We start from the raw sequence: 25,303 nt of genomic DNA on the forward strand, positions 1-25,303 counted from the left end.
TATACTGTTTATGCCATGTATTAGGGCTGCTAACTTTGTCCCTATTTTTTCTTCCATGGTCTTTATTGTTTCAGATTTTATATTTAGGTCTTTGATCCATTTTGAGCTCGTTTTTGTGCATGGAGTGAGGTATGGATCTTGTTTCATTTTTTTGCAGATGGATATCCAGTTATGCCAGCATCATTTGTTAAAAATGCTGTCTTTTCCCCCATTTAACTGCTTTGGGGCCTTTGTCAAATATCAACTGCTCATATATATATATAAAAAAAGCTCATATGGGGATGGATTTATGTTTGGATTCTCAATTCTGTTCCATTGGTCTATGTATCTGTTGTACCAGTAGCAGACTGTTTTGACTACTGTGGCTGTTCAATCAATTTTTGATAAGGATGTCAAGACAACTCACTGGAAGAAAGAATAGTCTTTTCAATAAATGGTGCTGGGACATGCTATAGAATGAAGTTGCATTCTTATCACACCGTATACAAAATTTAACTCAAAATGCACCATTGACTGAAATGTAAGAACTAAAACTAAATCTTTGTAATTTCAACTTAGGAATAATTTCTTAGATATGATGCTGAAGTACAAGCAACAAAAGAAAAAAATCAATAAATTGGATATCATCACAATTAAAATTTTATGCTTCATAGGACACCATCATTAATATAAAAAGAAAATCTAGAGAATGGGCAAAATATTTGAAAATCATATATCTGATAAGGGCCCAGAATCCAGAATAGGTAAAGAACTCTTCTTGATCATGGATCCGAGTAAAATGAAGTCCTTGACAATCTCAATAAAAAGACAACCCAATTTTAGTATTTTATATATATATATATATATGTGTATATAATTTAGATGACAGTTTACAGAACAAACTAGCTTCTCATTAAATAATTCATACCCATATTGTTTTGTGACATTGGTTGTGACCCCCACCACATGTCAACACTCTCCGCTTCTCAATCTTGGGTTCCCCATTACCAGCTTTCCTGTCGCCTCCTGGCTTCTTCTCATCCTTGCCCCTGTGCTGGTGTACCCATTTAGTCTCTTTTTGTTTTATGGGCCTGTCTAATCTTTGGCTGAAGGGTGAACCTCAGGAGTGAATTTAGTGCTGAGTTAGGAGGGTATTCCGGGGCTATACTCTCAAAGTTTCTCCAGTCTCTGTTAGACCAGTAAGTCTTTTTTTGTGTGTGTGTGAGTTAGAATTTTGTTCTACATTTTTCTCCAGCTCTGTCTGGGGCCCTCTACTGTGATCTCTGTCAGGGCAGTTGGTGGTGGTAGCCTGGCACCATCTAGTTGTGCTGGACTCAGTTTGGTGGAGGCTGTGGTAGCTGTGGTCCATTAGTTCTTTGGACTAATCTTTCCACTGTGAAAAGACAACTCAATTTCAAAAATGGGCAAAAGATTTGAATAGACAGTTCTCCGAAAAAATATAGAAATAGCCAGTAAACATGAAAAGATCCTCATATGATTAGTCATTAGGGGAATGCAAATCAAAACCATAAGATACAATTTCACATCTACTAGAATGGCTATGGAGCCCTGGTGGCGCAGTGGTTAAGTGTTCTAGTGCTAACCAGAAGGTCAGCAGTTTGAATCCACCAGCAGCTCCTTGGAAACCCTGTGGGGCAGGTCTACTCTGTCCTGTAGGGTTGTCATGATTCAGAATCGACTCGATGGCAATGAGTTTAGGATGGCTATAATAAGAAAGACAGACAATAACAAGTGTTGATGAGGATGTGGAGAAATCAAAACCCTTATACGTTGCTGGTGGGAATGAAAAACAGTTGTCTTAGTCATCGAGTGCTGTCATAACAGAAATACCACAGGTGGATGGCTTTAACAAAGAGAAACTTATTTTCTCACAGTCTAGTAGGTTACAAGTCCAAATTCAGGGCATTGGCTCCGGGGAAGACTTTCTCTCTCTGTCTTCTCTGGAGGAAGATTTCTTGTCCTCAAACTTTCCTTGGTCAAGGAGCTTCTCAGGCACAGGAACCCTGTGTCTAAAGGACCTATTCTGCTCCTGATGCTGCTTTCTTGGTGGTACGAGGTCCTAAACTCTCTGCTGGCTTCCCTTTCCTTTTATCTCTTGAGAGATAAAAGGTGGTGCAGGGCACACCCCAGGGAAAATCCCTTTGCCTTGGATCAGGGAGGTGACCTGGGTAAGGGTGGTGGTATAAAAAAAAAAAAGTCCCAACCTAAACCTTTTAACCATAGGGAAAGATTATGATTTATAGCACATAGGAAAATCACAAAATGGAGGACAACCACACATGGCCTAACCAAGCTGGTACAATTTTGGGGGGGGGGGGTATAATTCAATCCATGACAGTAGTTCCTCAGAAATTAAATATCTCTGTTGTTGTTGTTAGATGCTGTTGCCCTGATCTTGATGATCCCATGCACAACAAAACGAAATACTGCTTGGTCCTGTGCCACCTCCACAATCATTGTTATGCTTGAGCCACTTGTTGCAGCCACGGTGTCGATCCATCTCGTTGAGGGCCTTCCTCTTTTGTGTTGACCCTTTGCTTTACCAAGCATGATATCCTTCTCCAGGGACTGATCCCTCCTGAAAACATGTCCAAAGTATGTGAGATGTAGTCTTGCCATCCTTGCTTCTAAGGAGCATTTCGTTTGTACTTCCTCCAAGACAGATTTTTCATTCTTTTGGCAGTCCGTGGTATATTCAATATTCTTCACCAGCACTGCCATTCAAAGGCATCAGTTCTTCTTCAGTTTTCCTTATTCATTGTCCAGCTTTCACATCATATGAGGCGATTGAAAATACCATAGCTTGGGTCAGGCACACCTTAGTCCTCAAGGTGACATCTTTGCTTTTCAACACTTTAAAGAGGTTTTTTGCAGCCGAGTTGCCCAATGCAATGAGTCTTTTGATTTCTTGACTGTTGTTTCCATGGGTGTTGATTGTGTATCCAAGTAAAATGAAATCTTTGACAATCTCAATCTTTTCTCCATTTTATTATGACGTTGCTTATTGGTCCAGTTGTAAGGATTTTTGTTTTCTTTATGTTGAGGCGTAATCCCTACTGAAGGCTGTGGTCTTTGATCTTCACCAGTAAGTGCTTCAAGACCTCTTCACTTTCAGCAAGCAAGTTTGTGTCCTCTGCATAACACAGGTTGTTAATGAGTTTCCTTCAATTCTGATTCCCCATTCTTCTTCACATTGTCCAGCTTCTTGGATTATTTGCTCGGCATACAGATTGAATAGGTATGGTAAAAGGATACAACCCTGACACACACTTTTCCTGACCATGTGGTATCCCTTTGTTCTGTTCGAACAGCTGCCTTTTGATCCATGTACAGATTCCTCATGAACACAATTAAGTATTCCAGAATTCCCATTCTCTACAATGTTATCCATAATTTGTTATGATTCACACAGTCAAATGCATTAGCATAGCCAATAAAACACAAGTAAACATCTTTCTGGTATCCTCTGCTTTCAGCCAGGACCTACCTGACATCAGCAATGATATCCCTGGTTCCACATCCTTTTTAAAATCCAGCTTGAATTTTCTGGCAGTTTCCTGTCGATATACTGCTGCAGTCAATTTTCTGAATGACCTTCAGCAAAGTTTTGCTTACATGTGATATTAATGATATTGTTCAATAATTTCCACATTCAGTTGAATCACCTTTCTTGGGAATAGGCATAAATATGGATTTCTTCCAGTAGGTTGGCCAGGTACCTGTCTTCCAAATTTATTGGCGTAGATGAGCGAGCACTTCCAGCGCTGCATTTGATTGTTAAAACATCTCAATTGGTATTACGTCAATTCCTGGAGCTTTTTTTTTTTGACAATGCCTTCAGTGCAGCTTGGACTTCTTCCTTCAGTACCTTTCCTGATCATGTGTTACCTCCTGAAATGGTTGAATGTTCGTTGGTTCTTTTTGGTATAGTGACTCTGTGTATTCTTTCCATCCTCTTTTGATGCTTCCTGTGTTGTTTAATATTTTTCCCATAGAATCCTTCAGTATTGCAACTTGAGGCTTGAATTTTTTCTTCAGTTCTTTCAACTTGAGAAATGCTGAGTGTGTTCTTTCCTTTTGGTTGTCTATCTCCAGGTTTTTGTACATGTCATCATAATACTTTACTTTGTCTTCTCAAGCCACCCTTTGAAACCTTCTGTTCAGCTATTTTACTTCATCATTTTTTCTTTAGCTTTATCTACTCAATTTTCAAGAGCAAGTTTCAGAGTCTGTTCTGACACCCACTTAGGTCTTTTCTTTCTCTCCTGTTTTTTTAATGACCTCTTGCTTTCTTCATGTATGATGTCCTTGATGTCATTCCACAACTCGTCTTGTCTTTGGACGTTAGTGTACAACGCGTCAAATCTATTCTTGAGATGGTTTCTAAATTCAGGTGGGATATACTGGCTCTCGTGGACTTGTTCTAGTTTTCTTCAGTTTCATCTTGAAGTTGCACATGAGTAATTGATGGTCTGATTGGGGTCAGCCCCTGGCCTTGTTCTGATTGATGACCTTGAGCTTTTCCATTGTCTCTTTCCGTAGGTGTAGTCAACTTGATTCCTGTGTATTTCAGCCGGTGAGGTCCATGTGTATGGTTGCCGTTTATGTTGGTGAAAAAAGGTGTTTACAATGAAGAAGTCATTGGTCTTGCTAAATTCAACCATGGGATCTTCAACATCATTTTTATCACCAAGGCCATATTTTCCAACTATCAATCCTTCTATATAATCCAGCAATTCTAAAACTAGATATATACCCTAGAGAATTGAAAACACATGTCCACACAAATCTTTTAAATGAATATTTGTAGCAGCATTATTCATAATAGCCCAAAAGTGGAAACAACCCAAATGTCCATCAATTGATGAATGAATAAACAATGTGGTATATCCATATGAAGGAATATTAGTCAGCCATAAAAAGGAATGAAGTACTGCTACATGCTACAACATGAATGACACTTGAAACATTATGCTAAGTGAAAGAAGCCAGACACGAAAGGCTACATACTATAGCACTGCATGTATACAAAGTGTCCAGAATATGCAAAGTTTAGACACATAGAGGAGGAAGTGGGAAGTGACTGCTAATGGGTATGGGGTTTCTTTTCGGGGTCATGAAAGTGTTCTGCAATTAGATAGTGGTGATGGGTAGATGACTTTGTGAATATACTAAAAAAACACTTTAAAAGGACAAATTATATAGTATGTGAACTATATCTCAATAAAGATGAAAAAGAAAAAGGCAGCATTGGCCCAGCTGTTCTCAATTAATATTCTCAGGCCTTCTGTGGATGAATGACTCAGCAGAACTCAGTACTTTATAGCTTATATTTTAAAAAGAGTCAACTTATTACCATACATAAAATGGAGGCAACATCAAAAACTGGAAGAACAAAACAGATTTCTACATAGACACCGTATGGAGATGGGGTACACCCATGGGTACAGCCAACATGCTTTGGTCATTTTACACTCATCTTGAATTTGCACAGAGAAGGCCTTATCCAGGCCTGATGATCCTGCTCTTGAACAAGGCTTTTCTTAGATCCTTAACCCTCAGCCTGGCTCTCTCTACTGATCACCTTCAAGAGTTAAGAGTTTTTATGCCTGGTACTGGTATTTATTTTAGATTGTGAGATTTCACTGTGATTAAATTAATTAAAATCTCTTTTCTTGACATCCTGAGTAAAGCCTATACCAATCAGAGTTTAAGCATTTTTTTTTTTCTTGGGTTGGAGAATGATTAAAAGGATTATGGTGTCTCCTTGAAAAGGAAAAACTCAAACTCCTCTAGCTGGTGTCATAATAAAAGATGATAGTCAACACAGAAGTTGAGCCTTTTGTAATGGAGAGGGCTTTAAACTTGAACGATTGTTACATTTCTTGTTTGTCTGGTCTGTTCCTATCCCTGTAAGCATCTCTGTTTATTTAATGTTTATTCTATTCCCTTCCTCTTGGACTCACAAGATATATTATGAGTAGATAATTCCTACCGAGGTGCTTTAAATTGCTGTTAGAAATAATCATGTGCATCATTAAAAAGAGAGGTCTCGTAAGAAATCTCGACAGTTTGTGTTTCAAGATTTTAGTTTTTAGGTGTTCATATAAATAAATGTTTGTATTTTAATTTGTGTTTACTAACTTAAGTCTTATATGTTTATATGATGTTCATGCAACCAAGGCAGTACCTGAGGAAATATAATTGTGAAACTGGAACGCAATTTTAATGTTCACTGGGGCAAACAAAGGATATTATTCATTTCACAGATCGACAGGCTATTTCAGGGAGAGGACAAAACATAGATGAAGCATAACCCCTGCCTCCCCTCTCCCCCGGCCCCAAACCTCTTTTAGGCATTTGACAATTGTTCTACTTTGACATATTTATCTTAGGTTTGTCACTAGAGGACTGAAGCAGGCTTTGAACTATCATCTGCAAACTGAATTATCTGCTATCATTTACAGACTTTAAGGAATCTGGGGCAGAACTTGTTTGTTTAGATCTGATTTGTACTGTGGAATTGCCATGTGGCTATGAATATGGTAATCTCGAAGGGTAATCTGGATTTTCTGTTCCCGTTTCCTAGTGACTGGTTTTTGTCAAAGAATGCATGTAAATTACAAACTAGAAGCAACCATGTCTTTAGAATTGTGTTCATGTAATAGTGACTGAAGTAGTCTAGCATTGTCATAAACAACTGGAAGATGTGAAAATGTTACCAAATCACATGGAAAGGTTATCACCCCAGTCCTGCTAGGCAATAGGAGTATCAAAAGAGGAATGAATTGGTAGGAAACTGGGGTGTGCTTAGTTTTGGAACAATTAGGTCTAAGTTTTCAGACTTTGGTTAGAATCTACTTAATCTCTGAAAGTTTGGGGGATTAAGGCCAGGAATCTCAGGATAATAGATCCCCAGCATGCAAGCATGACAGCACTCCCATGTCCCATTCAAGGTTGACATCACTAATAGAACTTTTTATTAATAATAGTCAAACTTTCCTACCAAACCCTAAGATAGAGTGTGATAGCCAATATCCAGGAAGGCCCCCAGTAATCCTAGCCTCCCTGTGTAGCCATGCCCTCATGTAGTCCTGCCCATATTACATGAGACTGGTCTGTTTGACCAGTAGAATACTGCAGAAGTGACAGCGTGTGACTTCGGAGACTAAGTCATAGAAGACATTGTAACCACTGCCTGGATCTCTCTTGGATCACCTGCTCTGGAGGAAGCCAGCTGCCATATCACGAGGATGCTCAAGCAGCCCCGAGTTGAGGAACTGAGGCCTCCTGCCAACAGCCAGACCAACTTGACAGCCATCTTAATGAGCCATGTTGAAAGTGAAACTTCTAGTCCCCAATTATGCCTTCAAATGACTGCCATCTCATGAGAAACCCTGGGCCAGAACCACCCACGGAAATTGCTCTGAATTTCCTGACCTGAGATGATTAATGTTTATTGTTGTTTTAAACTGTTGAGGTTTGGGACAATTTGTTACACAGCAACTGATAACTAATACATTATATCTGGAAGGTGATCCCAGGAAACATAAATGAGGGAGTAAGGAAAATGAGCCAGGGAAGAGATAAGCCAATAAAGAGCAGGTTCATGAGTAGGTTACTGTAGGCGATGGGGGCTCAGTCCTGCTGGGGAGCCTTCGAGGGCTGTTTAAGATGCACCTCAGAATTGTCTCATCAAAGAGTTGGGGAAATTTGTATATTTAGCCACTGATTTCCATTCCTCATTGGGTGAAGTTTGCCCATGGAGGCATTAAGTCTTCAATACTTTCAGGCTGCCTTGCCCTTGGGCTCTCAAAGAACCAGAGAAAATCCTCAACCAGAAGAGCAGAAAGTGGCAGGTGGCAGGTGAAATGGGAAGCTGTCAGCGTGTAAAAGAATTGCCCACTGAGGACACAAGTGAATCAGGGATGAGCTGAGGGATTATTTCAGTAACGTCTGCCATACAGCCTCACAGCCATTTCCATCGCCACACTTCAAGCAAATAGTCCCGACAATTAGAGGTGGGATTTGAGATGAAGATCACTTGTCTTCTCCAGTCTAGAAGACACTCCTCGCTCTTTGTTCTGTCCTCTCCACTCAACACCACTTTCCACCTGGAGAGTTCTTAGCTCTCAAAGGTCAAAGATCCCTTATCCAGTAAACCTTCCCTAATAACGCCACTCTTGCCTGCTGAGATTAGCCTCCCTTTCTTGGCTGATTCTCTGTTTTCAATAGTTACATGGATTGTAATAATTTTTTTGTGTGTCTAGGTTTGTATCCCTAAGCCACCTGCCTGTGAAATTTTCCTCATTTTTGTGCTTACGTTTTGTGCTCCCAGTGTCTGGCTTGCGTTAGGCATTCAGTAAATGTGTGCTAAAAAAGCACACATTAGAGGACACGGGGCGGATATACAAACCTCCACTGTATTCCATGATATTCTCTCAGAATACGTGTTTTATTATAGGTAAAAGAAACACACTGGATATCTCGGACTGATCTTTCTAGAAGGAGTAATCCAAGAGAAAATCAAGTTTTTGCCAAGTGACTAGGTTTAATAACTTTACACCTCAGGCCATCCAGTCCCTGAGTTTACTTTCCATATGTACTGTTTACTCTGCTGTATTCCACCGTCATGGTAAAGAAGCTTTTCTCACCATTTAAAATGGACTCTTCCTAGCAAAGGCGTGGGATGGCTGTGCTGCCATGTTACATGTGGCATGAGGCTTGGTTCCTATTGTTAAATCGGAAGGATAATGTTTACATCTGGGGGGAAAAAGTGACCAGCAGTGTTTCTAAACGTTACCATCTCTGAACATTAACAGATGTCCTTCTCTTGTCCTAGGCTGACCTTACCCATGTTTCACTTGTGCAGCCATTTAGCCTGCTTGGATTTCGTCATCCTTCCCTTCAGGGCACGACAAGCAGAGAAAAGACAACTGAGCTTCTTTTTGGCTTTTTTGTTTTGTTTTTCCTGTCTTAGAGCCACTCCATGGCTTATGTTTAAGGCATCTAACACTTGCTCGACCTGGAGAATCCATTCTTGTCAAATGCCAAGAGCGAACGGGATTCAGTGCATGTTCCAGAGGACGTTAAGAAGGTGCTAACAGATGTCCGTTTCAGCTTTGTCATTAAAGAGCGTCTCAAACGCCACCTGATGTCACTGGGTTAGAGCTTTTCTTTCAGCCTTTTCTCATTACATTTTAGCTCTGTTTTGTGAATAAAGCTTTGAAGAAACTTGAGAGCTATTTTGGAAACCTAAGGAGTAGAAACCTCGAAAGGCTATAGCTCCGAAATATACATTTGACCTTATTCTGCATGCCCTTGGGCCAGGGAAGGAGAAGGCAGATGCTGAGTATTTTTCTGTTCTTTGAAATTAGGATACTCTTTCTAAAAAATATCTGTTAATTCTGTTCTAATCGTAGACATACGCAACATTGTTCACTGGTAATCTTTGTAAAAATCCTTAAAATTTGGTGTTAAAAATTTTGTATCATGTTTGGAACTTTTGAACGCTTTTATTTATTACAAAGGTGGGTAGAATAAACGTATTACTATGCATCCATGTATTCCTTCTTCCTACAGTTACATGTTGTGGAGAAAAGGAATAAATGCAGCATCAGGATTTTGCCGTTGTTGTTCGCTGCTGTCAAATAGGCCCTGACGTATAGTGCCTCGCGCACAAGGAAGGAAACATCGTCCCAGCGTTGCCTGGTGCTGCATCATCTCTGTGATTGCTTGTGGCTCAGACTGTTAGGCTCCAGAGAGTTTTCACTGGCTGATTTTTAATGTAGATCACCAGGCCTTTCTTCATAGTCAACCTCGATCTGCAAGCTTCGCTGAAACCTGTTCAGCATCACGGCAACACACAAGCCTCCAATGACAGCAGGGTGGTGGCTGCAGATGACATGCCTTGGCCAGGAATTGAGCCCGGGTCTCCCACATGGAAAGCAAGAATTCTACCACTAAACCACCACTGCTCCTCAGAGTAGCAAGATTCTTGTTTGCATTTTCGGAAATGGTTTGAGACCCATCTGACTGTAAGTTAAACATGCAAATCCTTTAATTTAGCTGATTTCATTTCACTTCAGTTGTAGCTGACATCACTAGTTTGTTGGCACCTGGTTCAGTTAGGATTGTAAGCAATATTCGCTTGTTCACATCAGTGAAAAGCCGTGTCATGTGTATCTCTGAGGATGCCCTTTTCCACAGAAGCCCTGGTGGTGCAATGGTTAAGCACTCAGCTGCTAACCAAAAGGTCGGTGGCTCAACCCCCTCAGCTGCTCCATGGGGGAAAGATGTGGCAATCTGCTTCCGTAAAGATTACAGCCTTGGAAACCGTACGAAGCAGTTTTATTCTGTCCTACAGGGTCGCTATGAGTTGAAACTGACTCAGTGGCAACCATTAGTTATTGGGCCCTTTTCCACAAATGTCCCACTTTCAGCAAGTAGGAAATAACATGTTATAAAAAATATAGACATGAAATATTGTATCTTTGTCTCATTGCCTGGCCAAGCATCCTTTCCCCCTTCCTTAGAGAACAGCAGCCCAAGTCTCCGTTTAGAGAACCACCTGTTAACCACTCCCACTGCTTTTTTTTTTTTTTTTTTTCCCTCCTTTGATGTGGATGCTTCTACTTTGGTGGATTTAGGACTGAGGTTGGGCAAATCCAGATATCATCTTTCCCCTTAGCACAGAGATCCGTTCTGGGATGGGCACCTGTCAATCAAGTCAAGCCAGTCAAAACCTTCCTGAAGACTTTTGCTAGAATTATCAGGTTAGAGTTGCTCTTAAGTCTACTGGGATCTTAGATGCTGAAAAACTTAGAGTTGGCAGTGGCCACTTTTGACACCAGGTGGAAAAAAATCTGCCGTATAAATGAAGCAATTCAGATAAAAGTGGAACCAAGAGATGGTGAAAAAGAGAGTTCTTTGAGATCTAACCATGCTAGGAATGACTGATCTGTCTTCACTCTTACATGAGCCAGTAAGACCCCCTTTTGTTGTTGTTGCTGTTAAGCTCTATGTGTTGGAATCTGTCTTAGTTATCTGATGATGCTGTAACAGAAATGCCACAAATGGATGGCTTTAACAAAGAGGAATTTATTCTCTCCCAGTCTAGAAAGCTAGGAGTCCAAATTCAGGGTGCAAGCTCCAGGGGAAAGCTTCCTGTCTCTGTAGGCTCCAGGGGAAGGTCTTTGTCAACAATCTACCCCTGGTCTAGGAGCTTCTCAGCACAGGGACCCTGGGTCCAAAGGCCACACTCCCCTTCTGATTCTTCATTCTTGGTGGTAGGAGGGCCCCCTGTCTCTCTGCTCGCTTCTCTCTTTTAAATCTCAAAAGAGACTGGATCAAGATACAACCTAATCTTGTAAGTTTGAGTCCTGCCTCATTAACATAACTGCCTCTAATCCTGCTTCATTAACATCAGAGAGGTAGGCTTTATAACACCTGGGAAAATGACATCAGATGACAAAATGGTGGACAATCATACAATACTGGGAATCATGGCCTGGCCAAGTTGACACACAGTTTTGGGGTTCACAATTCAATTTATGACAGAATCCAAACCAATGTGCAGAACTGCTTGGGAGATCATCTTCAGAATAGAGCATGACCTCCTCCTGCAGACTTGACTGGGCTGTGGGAGAAGAGGTGGAGAGGGCCATAAAGACATGTCCTGCTCCAGCTGTCACTTCTTCTTTGACTTGAAAAACCAATTTCTGGCATTTTTTTTTAAAAAAAAGAGACCCTAGGTGGTGCAAACATTTAATGCACTCAGCTACTGAGTCCACCCAGTGGTGCCTTGGAAGAAACTCCTGGGGATTTACTTCGGAAAACTCACCATCGAAAACCCTGTGGAGCACAGTTCTACCCTGACACACATGGGGTCGTCACGAGTCGGAATGACTTGATGGCACCTGGTGGTTATTGTAGGTGGGAGAAGCCAGAAGGAGTGCAGAACAGGCTGATAGGGGACTTGGGTTCTTGTCCTCGCTCTGCACTAACCCATTTCCATGTGCAAACCCCTTCCAATGCTGACACCTCTGTTGACTCTGTTTCTTCAGTCAGTGCATTTCGGACTCCCCTGAGGAACCCTCAAGTTCTGGTGGAGGGATTCACTGTAGGAAATGGAGGAAGCCAAGTCATCACGGTTGGGATTCCCCTACCCCGCTTCCCTCCCTGTGAAACCTGCACGTTATCTTTTACCTATTTCAGGTTTAAGATTTAATTTGGAAAAGGAAAAAAGTTTTCCTTGAAAATATTTGAAAACCCCTTAGGAAGTCACTAAGTCTCCTTCTGGGTGTTCTCTCTGACATCTTCAAGGTGGTGACCTCTGAGAATATCATGCTGAGGGCTCTAGAGCCTAGGCTGCATCTCAGCTGAAACGAGCCTCTTGGCTCTAGTCTGGGGCCCTACAGACGCATTGAGTCAGAGGCGTGGCACTTCCCCCTTTCCCTTTTTTTAATTATGAATTTGTTTTCTTGAGAATGCTAAGGATGTTTAGATCACTGACCCTTCTCCCCCAAAAAGGGCCCTTAGCCTGGCTACCACTACTGACTGCTATGACTGGAATCACAACAGAGGGTCCCAGACAGAGTGGAAGAAAAATGTAGAAGAAAAAATCAAATTCACAAAAAAGCCAGACTTACTGGTCTGACAGAAGGTGGAGGAACCTCCAAGACTACGCCCCTAAGACACCCTTCTGACCTGGAACTGAAACCATTCCTGAAGACAATCTTTCAGTCAAACAATAGACAGGCCCATAAAATAAGCAATAACACCCGAGAGGAAGGTGTTCCTAAGAACAATTAATTACGCAAGATCAAAAGGACAACATTTGCCCAAAAGCAAAGATGAAAAGGCAGGAAGGGGTAGAAAATCCAGATGAAAGGAAACGGGGACCACAGGGCAGAAATGGGGAGAGTGCTGAGATGTTGAGGGGAATGCTACCAGTGTCATGGAACACTTCATGTACAGACTGTCAAACCAGAAACAAATCTGCTGTGTAAACTTTCACCTGAAAATCGGACCTATTATATATATAAAAAAAAATTTCTATTGAAAGTGAAAGGTTTATATTTTTGTTAATTATATAAATAGTACTTGCTTATTATAGAGCTTTAAAAAATCAGAAAATTAATGGGAAAAAGATCTTCCATAGTCCCATTATCCAAGGACAAGTCTCTCTCCTGCTGACATCTTCCCAAGAGCTTCCATTGCTCTTGGGATCAACCTTCCACTCCTGAGAATGGCTAACCAGTGCCACTTGGCTAGACTGGCCTGAGCCCCCAGCCTTGCCCCTTGTCCATTTCTCCTTTGCATTCTATGACCTCATCAACTTCTTTCAGAGGACGCTGTCCACTTCACCTCCAGATCTTTGTGCCTGTTGTTTCCCACTACTGCTTTCACCTTGCCAGTTCCTCCTTGTGAGGTAATCTCAGCAGGATGGCCCTGTCTCTGAGAAAACTTCTTTTCACATTGGGGGCTTAGCTAGGTATAGGCTTCCAGAGTATTCTGTACTTTCCTGAGCAGGTATCGTAATTTAATATCATTTATGTACCTACCTCTCCTCTATAGCTCCATGAAAGCAGAAACTAATTAAATCTTTTCACCATTATACCCATAGTACTTAGCCTCATCTGACATAAAGTTTTAGTTGTTGTTAGCTGCCATTAGTCAGCCCGCGATAGATGAAGACCTCATACACGATGGGATGAAATAATGCCTGGTCCTGTGCCATCCCTGTGATCAGTTGTGGAGTACACCATTGAGATCCATAGGGTTTTCATTGACTGATTGTCAAAAGTAGATTGCCAGGCCTTTCTTCCTAGTCTGCCTTAGTCTAGAAGCTCTGCCAAAACCTGTTCAGCATCGGAGAAGCACACAAGCCTCCAATGACAGGCAGGAGGTAGCTGCTCATGAGGAACATTGGCTGAGAAATCAACCTGGGTCTCCTACATGGAAGGTGCCTCATGAAGTAGTTACTTAACATAGATTTTCCAAATCAATCAATGTTGTTTAACAACTGAGATTTTTGAAGAATTCTCTTGGTCCCTTTTCCCCTCAATTTTTTTTTAAACATAGTTTGTGCCAACATGTGAAGCTTTGCTCTCTCGAGGTGCTCTGGTAAAAAATTGATTCGGTAAGTGGGAGCCATTCTCCTTGTTTTAACTGCTGCCTTTCCTTGCCAATGCACTAACGTTATTCATTGTGCCACTGCCCTGGGCCACGCACTGTGCTGAGTGCTTGTCTGTGCATCAGCTCTGGTGAATTGCTGAGGGCTACTTGGAGTAGGCTGGCGTTATCACTCCTGTTCTCTGGTTTACGTAATGGAGACTTCCAGAAGCTAAGTAACTTGCCCAAGCATATCCCACTGTCACAGATCTATATTGGGATCTGAACTGGGACTCAGATGTATCTGAATTCAAGGTATCACTTTACCCCTCTGATTGTCCCTGGCTTGTGAACTCAGGCTAATCTATGAGGAAGTTTTTGTTGGCCCATGTTAAACATTTCACTGGGCTTTGGCAAGATAAAGAACTTAAAAAAAGAAAAAAAAAAAAAGGTAATATTTTCTCCAACATCAATTAGCTTAGCCAGAGTGTGGAGTTGCATACAGAGTACAAATACAATTGGAAGTAAAGTTTCAACCTGTTTTAATATGGAAAGTCTGTTGTTGGTGGTGGTGGTGCTTTGGAAGAGGTGATCTTGCCTGCCTAGGAAGGAGGTGTCTTCCTCAAGGAAATGGCAACCAAATTTTTCCTTCGTAAATTTTTTTTTTTAAGAATTTGGATTCTCCTTTAACTGAACCAAAAACTACCAGTTGCCATCAAGTAGATTCTGACTAATGGCAACCTCATGAATGTAAGAGTAGAACGGTGCTCCATAGGATTTTCAACAGCTGAGATCTTTCAGAAGTAGATCACCAGCCATTTTTTCTGAGGTGCCTCTGGGTGGATCCAAGCTGCCAAACGTTTAGTTTGTAGCCACTGCTTAACTGTGCCAGGGGGTTTTCTGATGGGCAAACAGAGAAAATAGAATTTGGGGAATGGTGGATAGTTGAAAGGTTAATCCTTGGAAGAAAAGCATAGAGAAAAGAGCCTGAAGCCCATGGCTTTGGGAAGCAGGGATTTGGTGGTGCCTGGGCACTGCTTAGGAGGTGCTTGGTGAGCTGGCCCTGAGATGAAGAAGCACTGGGTGAGAACGCTCAACACACTGCTCACTTCCACAAAATCAGGAACTTCAGACCCTCAATATTTAGTGAAGCACTAGTCATTTTCTTCCCCCACGCATCTGTCAGTTTGTCCTACTGTGGGGGCTTGAGTGTTGCTGTGACTCCGGAAGCTACGTCACTGGTGTTCAAATAACAGCAGGGTCACGCGTGGCAGACAGGTTTCAGCTGAGCTTCCAGACTAAGACAGACTAGGAAGAAGGACCTGGTGGTTACTTCTGAAAAGAATTAGCCAGGGAAAACCTTAAGAATAGCCGTGGAACATTATCAATACAATGCCAGAAGATGATCCCCTCAGGTTGGAAGGCACTCAAAAGAAACCGGGGAAGAGCTGCCTTTTCAAAGTAGAGTCGACCTTAATGATGTGGATAAAGCCAAGTTTTGTGACCTTCTTTTGCTGATGTGGCATGACTCCAAATGAGAAGAAATTCAGCTGCAAAAGTCCATTAATAAATGGAATGTGGAATGTACAAAATATGAACCCAGGAAGATTAGAGATCATCAGAAATGAAATGGAATGCATAAACATCATATACTAGGCATTGCTGAGTTGAAATGGACTGCTATTCGTCATTTTGAATAGGACAATCATATGGTCTACTATGCCAGGAATAACACCTTGAGGAGGAAGACCAGTCAATACGACTATTATTCAGATTTACACAGCAATCACTAAGGCCAAAGATGAAGAAATTGAAGATTTTTACAAACTTCTGCCAGTCTGAAATTGATCAAGTGTGCAGTCAGGATGTATTGATAACTACTGGGGATTGGAATGAAAAAGTTGAAAACAAAGAAGAAGGATCAGTAGTTGGAAAATATGTCCTTGGTGATAGAAATGATGCCAGAGATTCCATGATAGAATTTTGCAAGACCGACGACTTCTTCATTGCAAATACCTTTTTTCAACAACATAAATGGTGACTATACACATGGACCTGGCCAGATGGTATACACAGGAATCAAATCGACAATATCTGTGGAGAGAGATGATGGAAAAGTTCAATATCATCAGTTAGAACAAGTCCAGGGGCCAGCTGCAGAACAGTCCATTAATTGCTCATGTACAAGTTCAAGTTGAAGCTGAAGAAAATTAGACAAGTCCACAAGAGCCAAAGCACAACCTTGAGTGTATCCCACCCAAATTTAGAGGCCATCTCAAGAATAGAGTTGACGCATTGAACACTAATGACCAAAGACCAGACAAGATGTGGAATAACATCAAGGACATCATACATGAAGAAAGCAAAAGGTCACTAAAAAGACTCAAAAGAAAGAAAGGACCAAAACGGGTATTAGAAGGGACTCTGAAAATTGCTCTTGAACATTGCATATCTAAAGCAAACTGAACAAATGGTGAAGTAAAACAGCTGAACAGAAGATTTCAAAAGGAGGCTTGAGAAGACAAAGTAAAGTATTATAATGACATGTGCAAAGACCTGGAGTTAGAATACCAAAAGGAAAGAACATGCTCAGCATCTCTCAAGCTGAAAGAACTGACAAAAAAATTCAAAACTGGAGTTGCAATATTGAAGGATTCTATGGGGAAAATATTATACAATGCAGGAAGCTTCAAAAGAAGATAGAAGGAATACACAGAATCACTGTGCCAAAAAGACTTGGTCGATGGTCAACCATTTCAGGAGGTAACATGTGATCAGGAACTGATGGTACTGAAGGAAGAGGTCCAAGCTGCACTGAAGGCATTGGCAAAAAATAAGGCTCCAGGAATTAAGAGAATACCAAATGAGATGTTTCAACAAATGGAAGCAGAGCTGGAGGTGCTCACTTGTCTATGCCAAGAAATTTGGAAGACAGCTACCTGGCCAACTGACCAGAAGAGCTCCACATTCATGCTCATTCCAAAGAAAGGTGATCCCTCCAAATGCAGAGTTTATCAAGCAATATCATTAATATCACATACAAGTAAAATGTAGCCAAAGATCATTCAAAAGTGGCTGCAGCAGTACATGAACAAGGAACTGACAGAAATTCAAGCCAGATTCAGATGAGGAGGTGGAAAGAGGGGTATCATTGCTGATGTCAGATGGATCCTGGCTGAAAGCAGAGAATACAAGAAAGATGTTTACCTGTATGTTATTGACTATGCAAAGGCATTTGACTGTGTGGATCATAACAAATTATGGATAACATTTTGAGGAATGGGAATCCCAGAACATGAGGAACCTGTGCTTAAATCAAGGGCAGTTGTTTGAACAGAACAAGGGAATACTGTATGGTTTGAAAAAAAAAGTCAGGAAAAATATGTGTCAGGGTTATATCCTTTCACCATACTTACTCAATCTGTATGCCGAGCAAGTAATCCGAGAAGCTGAACTATATGAAGAATAAAGGGCAACAGGATTGGAGGAAGACTCATTAACAACCTGCGATATGCAGATGACACAACCTTGCTTGCTGAAAGTGAAGAGGACTTGAAGCACTTACTAATGAAGATCAAAGACCACAGCCTTCAGTATGGATTACACTTGAACATAAAGAAAACAAAAGTCCTCACAACTGGACTAATAAGCAAAATCATGATAAATGGAGAAACTATTGAAATTGTCAAGGATTTCATTTTACTTGGACCCACAATTAAAAACTAAGGTGCCCCTGACCCAAGTCATGGTGTTATCAATCGCCCCATATGCATGTGAAAGCTAGACAATGAATAAGGAAGACCAAAGCAGAATTGATGCCTTTGAATTACGGTGTTAGCGAAGAATATTGAATATACCATGGACTGCCAAAAGAATGAACAAATCTCTCTTGGAAGAAATATAGCCAGACTGGTCCTTAGAAGCAAGGGTAGGAGACTATGTCTCACATACTTTGGACATGTTGTCAGGAAGGAACAGTCCCTGGAGAGGGACATTATGCCTGGTAAAGTAGGAGATCAGTGAGAAAGAAGAAGAGCCTCAAGGAGATGAACTGACACAGTGACTACAACAATAGGCTCAAGCATAACAACGATTGTGATGATGGCGCAGGACCAGGCAGTGTTTCATTCTGTCGTACATATGGTCAGAACCAACTTGGTGGCATCTAACAACGAAAACAATAGTGATTTTCTTGAAGAGTTGCTAGGTGTCCCAGGAAAGGGATTCATCAGTCATCCATGGCTGACTACCAGTGACCTTCAAGGATTACAAGTGACCTTCGCTGTGATGGCATCCATCCCAGAAAGTATGCTTTAGTTCCCTACTTGCCCCCTCTTCTACCTTTGCAGATTTATATCTCAGTGTCTGGCACGAGTACCCAGAGCTTCATCCACATTTATTGAATAAGTTAATGTATTTGTATGTGTATGCATGAGTAAATAAAAAGCAAAAGAATGGTCACCTATGAATACCAAGATGAAACAGAAGCTTAGAACATTGCAGAGTGAACAGAAGAGCTACTCCCTCTCACCTGAGGAGTACACTGAATACGTCAATGAGTAGCAATATTGGGAGCTGCCTCTCATGCTCCAATACTGGCGGGATGTCCCATCAAGGCGGTGCAAGCCAGTTCTTCTCTTTGTCGTGGAGGGGACATGGAGAACTGGTCCTAGGCAAGCTTATTTCTAACTGCTATGTCATCAAACCTATTGCTTCAGTTCACTGCCTGAGTTAAAAAGTTAAACAACCTTAGATATTATCTAGCCTGGATTCACATTTGAAAAATAAATGTAAATATAAAAAATAAATCAGTCCCACAGCTAGAACTAGAATCCCTTTATTTTGCTTCTGTTCAGGATCCTTTCTTCTATAATTTTTCCTTTCCTCTAAACAGGGTCCACTTACTCAAATATTTTCTGCAGTCCTGATAGGAAATATAAATGAGAGAAATTGTCAGGTAAAGACAATATGGAAAGGTGAGTATGACAAACTAGAGGACTTACCCCATCTGTAGGACAAAGCCTCATCTTGTTGCTGTTGTTAGGTGCCATCAAGTCACTTCTGACTCATAGTGACCTTATGTACAACAGAATGAAACACTGCACAGTCCTGCGCCATCCTCAAAATCATTGTTATGCTTGAGTCCATTGTTGCAGCCACTGTGTCAATCCATTTTGTTCAGAGTCTTCCCAGCCTGCCCAGGCTGATTGAAACCTGGGATCTCTCTTATGATAAACTGCTGGGTACCTCTGATCTTATCACCAACATGCCATTGAAAACAGCAGCCTCTATCTGATTGGTTATTGGACTGTTCAGTGTTCCTAGAATTCCTATTAGGAAGTTTTACTGTCTTTGGAGGCATTCTAACCTTTTGCTAACCTCAGCCTTCGTTATTGAATTTGGCCTCTAAACCTTGGTCACTACCTTGCAACACTCATACAGCCATCTTAAAGCATATGTTTCCTACTTGATTGAACAGCGTGGAACCTCTTACTCAGAGGAAAAAACCGTTTTTTATACAGCAAGGGGGTATCCAGAAATAGTCACGGAATGCATTGCTTGTATGTCTTAAAAGTGGAAATAGGCAGGGTATGATGACTCCGTGCAATATAAAGGTTGTAGGACCCTGGTGGCTCAGTGGTTAAGGGCTATGGCTGCAAACCAAAGGGTCGGCAGTTCGAATCCGTCAGGCATTCCTTGGAAACTCTACGGGGCAGTTCTACTCTGTCCTCTACGGTCGCTTTGAGTTGGAATCGACTCACGGCACTGAGTTTGGTTTTTTGGTTTGGTTAGGACCAGTTCAGGGTGTGATTTCACAAACATTTCAAAGAGTTACACTATCCTGACCTGCACCAGACCTCTGACGTGGGGCCATCTTGCCATGTGCAGAAACCCTTCCAACAAACGGGGTGAGTGTGCCTCCCCAAGTGTCAGGCAGGCGTCACAGGAAAGAAATGTGAAGACTTGGATGGGTTTCCATGATGTTGAAATCACTGCGCTTTCTCTCTGAGTTTTCTGGAGGCAACAGTGAATTTGTATTGAGATGGCTCCTCCTCCTGAAGAAAGGCCTTTCTTCAGGTGTTCTTTCTCTGACCTCTCCCTTTGTGTATTCTCTCTTCCATTAATCTTTTTTTTCCTATTCAGGGAGAGGACTCTATAGATGGTGGTGTCAGAAAGAAATTTATTGGGGCATGCTCCCCAGACTGCCCCACTTCCCATACTGAAATTTACGAGACAAAAGGAAAATAATCCAGAGAGTCCATAAACATTGATGTACAAATGACTGACGAGATGTGATCATATCCTGAGGCGAGAGAAGTCTTGTTGGCATAACTGTTGCAGGCACCACAGTTGGTTCTCTCTATCTGTTCGCAAGAACTCATTTGATGGTGGGTTGTGCTGTGAAATAAGGCCTGGATGGACAGGATGAGGCTACTGGGCTTCCTTCCTAATCCCTTGAGTTTATGGTCAGTCCCCAGGTTATGAAAGTCTGACTTATGAACAACTCAAACTGAAGAACAGACTGCCATAAAGATTATTATATTAAGAATTTGAGTGAAATACATAAAATGGCTCATAATAACGAATGCACCGGCTACTTTGTGGTGCTCATGAGATCAGTGCACAATTTGGAAGTGTTTCTTAAGTGTTTTATATGTATGAAACCAAACCGAAACCAAACCCATGGCCGTTGAGTTGATTCCGACTCAGGGTGACCCTAGAAGACAGAGTAGAACTGTCCCATGGGGTTTCCAAGGAGCACCTGGAGAATTCAAGCTGCTAACCTTTTAACCACTACGCCACCGGTGTTCCCTTTATATGTATAGAAAGGTAAAATATATACTATATACTAAGGCAAACATTTGAGTAACTGATGCTAAATGAGAACCACATATATCTGTTCTAGCTTACCTACAAACTTGACTTAAAGACAGACTTAGGGACAGATCTCGTTCATAACCTGGGGACTGCCTGTACTTCAAATACAAGTATATACATTATCACTCCTGTTTGTCAGGCTTTTGTCTTGTCCTAAAGGGTCTGTTAGCTGCCATCGAGTCAACTTTGACTCGTGGCAACCTTATGTGCAACAGAAAAAACTTGGCCTGGTCCTGTGTCGTCCTTACAATTACCAGCATGTTTGAGTTCATCGTTGAGGCTATCATGCCAATCCATCTCACCAAGGATCTCGCTGGCCCTCGTTGGCCCTCTACTTCACCACATGTGATGTCTTTCCCTAGTGATTGATCCCTCTTGATGATGTGTCCAAAGCAAGTAAGTCAGACAGTGTTCTGTTGTGATCTATAGGTTTTCATTGGCTAATTTTCGAAAGTATGTCTCCAGGCCTTTCTTCTAGTCTGAAACCTGCTACCACGTATGACCCTACTGGTATTTGAAATACAGGTGACATAACTTCCAGCATCATGGCAACGTGCAACCAACTACAGTATGACAAACTGACAGATGGCTTAGTGGGACTTGAGTTTCATTTTATCTACTCCTGTGCTCAACACCACCTGACACTACTGCTCACCTTGCTTGGGGTTAGATGGTTTTTTTGGAGTTTTTGGTTCTCTTCCAAAAATCAGATTATCCTTTTGATTTTCATCTTTGCTTAGTAGGAAACTGAGCTTTATTTCTCTGTTTTGATTTGCTTTTTCTTGAGCTGTGATATCCCTCTCCTGATTGAAAAAGGAGTGACTAGCTTATTATACTCTTTCTCTTCCAGAAATTTTATCAAAATTAGGGATATCATGGGCTCTGGAGATGTTCACTGCATACTGTCTTCTTGATAGGCCAATTACAGTGAACAAAGCATTCTAGATGGCATCTAACTGGAGACTTGTAAAATAGACAGTCATTTTGATTTCTATTCTTTTACTTATTATTGTATTTTCTCTGCTTTGCCTACAGTCCCCCATGTGGTTTTTTTTTTTTTTAATTTTTATTAAGCTTCAAGTGAACACTTACCATTCAAATCAGTCTGTCACATGTAGGTTTACATACATCTTACTCCCTTCTCCCACTTGCTCTCCCCCTATTGAGTCAGCCCTTACAGTCTCTCGTTTCGTGCCAATTTTGCCATCTTCCCTCTCTCTCTATCTTCCCATCCCCCCTCCAGTCAAGAGTTGCCTACACACTCTCCCATGTCCACCTGATTTAATTAGCTCACTCTTCATCAGCATCTCTCTCCCCCCCACTGACCAGTCCTTTTCATGCCTGATGATTTGTCTTCGGGGATGGTTCCTGTCCTGTGCCATCAGAAGTTCTGGGGAGCATTGTCTCTGGGATTCTTCTAGTCGCAATCATACCATTAGGTGTGGTCTTTTAGTGAGAATTTGGGGTCTGTATCCCACTGGTCTCCTGCTCCCTCAGGAGTTGTCTGTTGTGCTCCCCGACAGGACAGACATCGACTGTGGCTGGGCACCAACTAGTTCTTCTGGTCTCAGGATAATGTAGGTCTCTGGTTCATATGGCCCCTTCTGTCTCTTGGGTTCTTAGTTGTCGTGTGACCTTGGTGTTCTTCCTTTGCCTTTGCTCCAGGTGGGTTGAGACCAATTGATGTATTTTAGATGGCCGCCTGTCGGCATTTAGGACCCCAGGCGCCACAATTCAAAGTGGGATGCAGAATGTTTTCATAATAGAATTGTTTTGCCCATTGACTTAGAAGTCCCCTCAAACCAAGTTCCCCAGACCCCAGCCCCTGCTCCGCTGACCTTTGAAGCTTTCATTTTATCCCGGAAACCTCTTTACTTTTAATCCAGTCCAATTAGGCTGACCTTCCTTGTTTTGAGTGTTGTCTTTCCCTTCACCCAAAGCAGTTCTTATCTACAGATTGATCAATAAAAAGCCATCTCCCTTCCTCCCTCCCTCCCTCCCTCCCCCCTTTGGAACCACAAAAGTATGTGTTCTTTTCCGTTTTTTCTATTTCTCAAGATCTTATAATAGTGGTCTTATACAATATTTGTCCTTTTGCAACTGACTCATTTCGCTCAGCATAATGCCTTCCAGATTCCTCCATGTTATGAAATGTTTCAGAGATTCGTCACTGTTCTTTATCGATGCGTAGTATTCCATTGTATGAATATACCACAATTTATTTACCCATTCGTCCATTGATGGACATCTTGGTTGCTTCCAGCTTTTTGCTATTGTAAACAGAGCTGCAATAAACATGGGTGTGCATATATCTGTTTGTGTGAAGGCTCTTGTATCTTTAGGGTATATTCCGAGGAGTGGGATTTCTGGGTTGTATGGTAGTTCTATTTCTAAACATTTAAGATAACGCCAGATGGATTTCCAAAGTGGTAGTACCATTTTACAATCCCACCAGCAGTGTATGAGAGTTCCAATCTCTCCGCAGCCTCTCCAACATTTATTATTTTGTGTTTTTTGAATTAATGCCAGTCTAGTTGGTGTGAGATGGAATCTCATCGTAGTTTTAATTTGCATTTCTCTAATGGCTAATGATCGAGAGCATTTTCTCATGTATCTGTTGGCTGCCTGAATATCTTCCTTAGTGAAATGTGTGTTCATATCCTTTGCCCACTTCTTGATTGGGTTGTTTGTCTTTTTGTGGCTGAGTTTTGACAGAACCGTGTAGATTTTAGAGATCAGGCGCTGGTCTGAGATGTCATAGCTGAATATTCTTTCCCAGTCTGTAGGTGGTCTTTTTACTCTTTTGGTGAAGTCTTTAGATGAGCATAGGTGTTTGATTTTTAGGAGCTCCCAGTTATCTGGTTTCTCTTCATCATTTTTGTTAATGTTTTGTATTCTGTTTATGCCCTGTATTAGGGCTCCTAGGGTAGATCCTATTTTTTCTTCCATGATTTTTATCGTTTTAGTCTTTATGTTTAGGTCTTTGATCCACTTGGAGTTAGTTTTTGTGCATGGTGTGAGGTATGGGTCCTGTTTCATTCTTTTGCAAATGGATATCCAGGTATGCCAGCACCATTTGTTAAAAAGACTATTATTTGCCCAATTGACTGACACCGGTCCTTTGTCAAATATCAGCTGCTCATACGTGGATGGATTTATATCTGGATTCTCAATTCTGTTCCATTGGTCTATGTGCCTGTTGTTGTACCAGTACCAGTACCAGGCTGTTTTGACTACTGTAGCTATATAATAGGTTCTGAAATCAGGTAGGGTGAGGCCTCCCACTTTCTTCTTCTTTTTCAGTAATGTTTTGCTTATCCGGGGGTTCTTTCCTTTCCATATGAAATTAGTGATTTGTTTCTCTATCCCCTTAAAGTATGACATTGGTATTTGGATTGGAAGTGCATTGTATGTATAAATGGCTTTTGGTAGAATAGACATTTTTACTATGTTAAGTCTTCCTATCCATGAGCAGAGTATGTTTTTCCACTTAAGTATGTCCTTTTGAATTTCTTGTAGCAGAGTTTTATAGTTTTCTTTGTATAGGTCTTTTACATCCTTGGTAAGATTTATTGCTAAGTATTTTATCTTCTTGGGGGCTACTGCGAATGGTATTGATTTGGTTATTTCCTCTTCTGTGTTCTTTTTGTTGATGTAGAGGAATCCAAGTGATTTTTGTATGTTTATTTTATAACCTGAGACTCTTCCAAACTCTTCTATTAGTTTCAGTAGTTTTCTGGAGGATTCCTTAGGGTTTTCCATGTATACGATTATGTCATCTGCAAATAGTGATAGCTTTACTTCCTCCTTACCAATCTGGATACCCTTTATTTCTTTGTCTATCCTAATTGCCCTGGCTAGGACTTCAAGTACGATGTTGAGTAAGAGCGATGATAAAGGGCATCCTTGTCTGGTTCCCGTTCTCAAGGGAAATGCTTTCAGGTTCTCTCCATTTAGAGTGATATTGGCCGTTGGCTTTGCATAGATTCCCTTTATTATGTTGAGGAATTTTCCTTCAATTCCTATTTTGGTTAGAGTTTTTATCATAAATGGGTGTTGAACTTTGTCAAATGCCTTTTCTGCATCTATTGATAAGATCATGTGGTTTTTATCTTTTGTTTTATTTATGTGATGGATTACATTAATGGTTTTTCTGATATTAAACCAGCCTTGCATACCTGGTATAAATCCCACTTGATCAGGGTGAATTATTTTTTTGGTGTGTTGTTGGATTCTATTGGCTAGAATTTTGTTGAGGATTTTTGCATCTATGTTCATGAGGGATATAGGTCTAAAATTTTCTTTTTTT

General features: G+C 41.2%; 1 long non-coding RNA gene across 1 annotated transcript in view; it reads left to right on the forward strand.

Annotated features, from left to right (window-relative positions):
- Window positions 1–9,551: 9,551 nt before the first annotated feature.
- The window catches only part of LOC135228444 (uncharacterized), a 32,431-nt gene continuing 16,679 nt past the window's right edge, over window positions 9,552–25,303 (forward strand). The window contains exon 1 of the long non-coding RNA XR_010318949.1: window positions 9,552–10,037. This is a non-coding gene — a long non-coding RNA (uncharacterized LOC135228444). The remainder of the gene's footprint in view (window positions 10,038–25,303) is intronic.

The sequence above is a fragment of the Loxodonta africana genome, chromosome 22 (genome assembly GCF_030014295.1).
Source record: "Loxodonta africana isolate mLoxAfr1 chromosome 22, mLoxAfr1.hap2, whole genome shotgun sequence".
Lineage (NCBI taxonomy): Eukaryota > Metazoa > Chordata > Mammalia > Proboscidea > Elephantidae > Loxodonta > Loxodonta africana.